The sequence below is a fragment of the Cupressus sempervirens genome, chromosome 5 (genome assembly GCF_028749045.1).
Source record: "Cupressus sempervirens isolate cs-2001-9-10 chromosome 5, ASM2874904v1, whole genome shotgun sequence".
In the NCBI taxonomy this organism is placed as follows: domain Eukaryota; kingdom Viridiplantae; phylum Streptophyta; class Pinopsida; order Cupressales; family Cupressaceae; genus Cupressus; species Cupressus sempervirens.
Genome location: NC_143122.1, coordinates 227,807,109 through 227,812,286, shown reverse-complemented (window position 1 = coordinate 227,812,286; position 5,178 = coordinate 227,807,109).

Genomic DNA, 5,178 nt, shown 5'->3' with positions numbered 1-5,178 from the left:
AATGATAATTTTCTCTTTCTATATTGGATTTTCTCTTTTTTTCCTTGTCTATTAGAAAATCTAAGGTTAAGGGTTGCCTTCCTCTCCACCATGACTTTCTCTTTTGGTTATATAAATTTCATAGGGACCATGTTCCTAAAAATGCCACTAATCTGATTGTGGAACTTAACAACCCAAAGTTTCTCCCTATTTTGTCCTCTATGAAGAAATAAAAATCCCCCAAATGACTCTTATAAACTCTTATATCTTAGGTACTAGGGTGCTTCCGAAACAAAAATCTAAGCACACAAAAGAGAACCAATTAGATTAGGTTGAAGAAATGGTTGATGTCTTTAATGACTCCACTATGGGGTCTTTTTGGGCCATGCATTATTCTTATACTCTTAAATTATACACCCATTTCTCTTCTCCTAACTCCATCATAATTCCCTACTCCCCCTCCCCACACCTCTTGCCCCCTTCCCAAGAGATTAATCTAAGTTATCTAGGGGACCCAAAAATTTCTTTCTCTAGCTCTTCCTCCATTATTTCTAGAAAGAAGGCATGAAGGTGTTGATTTGGAAGATCTTATATGTTGAAGGTAGATTTTTGAGTCTTTCATGGGAGGGATCAAGGATAATTCTGAAGAAAGGAAACTCAAAACTATGAGGAGGGAGCAAGTTCAAAGTTAGGATGAGGTTATGTAGATGGATACTAAAGAGGTCTCTAGGTCAAGTGATACTACTTCATCCCATCCAACCAAATAGTCCTCCTTCATGGATAAGCTCAAGGAGCTACAAAGGTTGTTGGGTGTGTTGGGTTTGTTGTTGGTCATCTATGTATTGATCATTGTTGCTATCTTTCTAGTGCATTGATGCTATTGTGGCCTTGAAGGTCTGTGATGGTATAAGGTTTTTTTGGTTCAAAGTTTCTAGCTTACTGGTTCATGGTTTATGGTTTGAGGTTTGTCATTACTGGTCATTAGTTGGTGCTCTAGTATAATTTTGGGAAATAAATGACTACATGACGAAAAATTTTAGTCACAAGACTAAAAATCTTAGTCACATGACTTAAAATGATCAAATTCAAGTAGTGTTTTGTAATTTATAAGTATAAGTGACTGAATTTAAATGACTAATTTGGTCATAGGGTAAAATCACAAAGTTAGACAGAGATACATGAATAAACAGATTATAAAATAATTTATTAATAATAATTAGTTACCCAAACAAAAGTCTAAATGAAGAATCCATCTTTTTTTTTTATCATATAAATACATTCTTTAACTTTTTATAACTTTTATTACTCATCGATGGAGTTACACACACACACACACACACACACACACACACACACACACACACACACACACACACACACACACACACACACACACAGACACACACACACACACACACACACACACACACACACCCATCATTATTAGTTAACTTCCTTGAATGTCATCTCAACTAATATTGAACTAGAAATAAACTCAAAATCACCCCAATCTATAGTCAAACTTGTCAAAACCTATTTATGAACACCTAAAAATAAAAATCCAGGTCTATCTCTACATATCAAGAAGATTAATTACCAATTACGTATTTTATAATTGCAAAATCGAATTTCTATTAATCACATTAAAGTGATGTAATGGCTAACCATCTTTATAAAATGTAACATTATTGTGTTATCATTATATTTAATATATTTTTCTATTTTATAAATAGTAAGAATCACTATTTAATAATAGAAATACTAAATATTTATGATTTAAATTATATATTTATCAATAATATAAGGAAAACTATTTAATAAGCATAATTTTAAATACAACCAATGTTCATATTATACATATGACCCATTGGGATTTGTTTGAAAAAAAAGGAGTTAATTAAAAATAAAAATAACTTTACTTTGATTAATTATATATATATATATGGAAGTATTTTAACAATTATAAATGATAATAATTATAGTGTGGAAATATTTATTTAAAAATTTGATTAAAAATATATGAAAATATGTGTATATGAAATCCCAAATCAAAATTGTAATTTGAGTATGAAAATAAGTGCAAATCATGAACACTGTTAAACTATTTCTCGCATTCTTTTATTTTGTTTGAGAACAAATTGGGTTTCATATAATACAAGCTTTATTTTTAATTAGAAGTCACTTGTATATTCTTTTATGGTGTTTAAGTTCAAATTAAATTTCTTAAAATAACATGTTTATTATTTTTAATTAGGAGTCAATGATTTGATGTACATGGACTATTTGAAAGACACTAGTATTTTAGAGATTCTACATCAATGATTGTGTTGAGCTTTCACATATTTGTTGTTAACATAAAATATTACTTGCATCTTGCTTGATGGTGTGTATGGATTAGCCAAATTATACTTTATCTAACAAATTTTTACATTTATTAATTAAATTTAAAACTATAATAAAATTAATTTAGAATTTTAATTTATTTTATAAATGCAAATAAAGTGCAATTTGGTTTTTGCATAGCCATTTTGATCTTCCTCTTCCTTAAGTGAAAATAAAGACAAATTGAGTTAAAAGTGAACGGTCTTGTTTACTAAGAGTGCATTAAAATCAGGCCAAGCTCCCTATCAAACTACACCTAAAACATCCATTGATTTATACTAGTCACTCAATTTTTCTCCATAGTTATGTTAGGTGCTTATGAATTTGATAGATATCTCTACTTATCAAGATATGATGTACCTAGTACCAAATATAGCATGCATTAGCTGATCTAGTGTGTACATTGATGTGAGTGAAGAACAAACTCTCTATTTTCTTTAGCTTCCATATTTTTTGATAGCAATGGAAATTTTTTAATTTAGAAAATATTTGAAAGATCAAAGATAGATGAAGTTATATTGTGAGCTCACATCGACACTTTGTATCTAGACTCCAAATATGAGTTTGTGTTATGATTCCATTAGTAAAATATCAATAAGATATCTGATTTTAGAGATACTTTGGACCTCTTACCTCTTCTAACCACAAGTTTTTTGGGATATTCTTTCTATTGCATTCCAAAATCAAAATAGAGGGAGATGGGAAAAGAGAGACTCTAAGAAAGAGGGGGGATATGGAGACATAGGGAGTGAACACATATAGTACACAAATTTATGAAAAAGATAGACCAATTTTTTTTTTTGTTGACCTCCTTTAGCTTTTCAACATACCCATTAGGGGTGCAATCTCTAGTAGTAATTTCAATCTTAATATAGCTCAATTGGTTGGATGGGGTAGGGTACTAAAAATTGAAACCACAATCTTTGCGCAAAGCTCTTGTGATGGCTCTAATGATAGAGGACACAAAAAAATTAAGTGCATGGTTAGATGAATTTGCAAGCCATCATATTCTCACTAAATTTCCTCTTTAAGAAGAAATTTCCTCATCTCTTCTCCCTTTCAGATGGAGGTGGCTTAGGAATCGTTTGCAATTTTTCCCAATTTAGAAGACCTCTCCATTAATGCTTGATATTTTATGGTAAGTAATTTGTTAACATGATTGGCGTTTGTTAAGTCCAATTCAATTTTTTTTATTTTCATAAATATTAAATTCACATGCATATACACAATTCCTTTAAATAGCCAATTGGATTTTCTTGAAATTCTTTAAACCTTTACATAAAATCCATTGTGTGCATATGTTGTGATTGGTGTTATCCACAAGTCTTGGTTTCTTTGCAATATTTTGTCAAATATTTCAAATTCCTTATTTATGCATCTACATTTTTCATACATGTCTATCAGATCATTTAAAACTATACAACATCTAGAAAAAATAAAACCTTCTTCAATTATGCTTCGACGAATGTCCATGTCATGTTCCAAAGCTCTCATTTTGGCATAGATAGGAAGAATAATGACAAAGGTTATGGATTTTGGATTTGCAATCGTCAATTGAATTTTCTTAAAAGCTTCTAAAATATTTTCAAGAAATCCATTTTGTGTATACCCTATACTCATGCCATTATAGGAATTCACATTTACTTTAGCCATTTTGTCAAACAATTATTGTGCTCTATGTATGCTTCTGCATTTTTCATACATGTCAATAAGGGAAGTTACAACTTCTATATCTTAAAATAATTCCCCTTCATTAATACTATGATGGATTAATGTACCCTGTACCAAATCTCTTATTTAAGCATAGGCTACAATGTCTCTAAAAAAGGATGTGGAGTTTGGTTTTGTCAAAATCCAAACTACCAAACACCTTGTCTAGGCTTCCTCATTTTGCATACATGTCTACTGGGGTGCTTGCAACAACAACTTCTGACAAAAAAATCTATGAGTTGAGAATATGGTGGAATTTTAAACCCAAATAATGTGGATTGAGATATGTGCCTATCAAAATTAATAGTAGATGTGATAAGATTAGATATAACCCTTACATGGAGAATTTTGGACTTGGGTTATATGAACATGATCAAAATTAAACAATTTTTTTTTTCTAACTTTCTAATAATAATTGAAAGCCCTTGATTATGTACCTTGTAGATACAAATGATTGCAACTAGTAGTATCTCACTGCCAGATTATTGCTATCTAATTACCAACTTGCAGCCATCTAACAAGCTTCGATGTTAAGTACATGTAAGTACATTCAAGTTCTCCACCATTTAAGGATGTTATAAACATTTTTGATTCTTTGAATTAGCTATCATAACTACATATGAAAATAAATTCAAACATATCTAGAATAAATGAAACAATTCTTATCACTAATCATTGTGGACAACATTGACTACTTGCAATAAGAAACCTATATGATTGAATAAGAACATTGAGTCAATTCAACTAATAAGAATAATCACTTAATCACATGTTTACATTATCAAACCAAAGCATAGTTGTTGGAGTTCATTCATTTTGAGGGATAGTCTAAGGGGTATATTAGTAATTAGAATACAAACTAGATTAGAGGAGACTAGGAACAATGAAAGTTGAATGTTATATGATCAATACTTTACAATATTTTTGTAGATGGGGATATTTTGGTAAAATTTTGTTACTGATATAAGATAAGAATGTTAAAGACTGGATGCATTTTTTCCTTTTATTCTCTATTATTGACATTACTTACATTTGAAAGGGTAAGGAAAAACATTGAACAAAGTATATTTTCAAGTCTAATTTGGAGGTTCTTAGAATATGGACCAA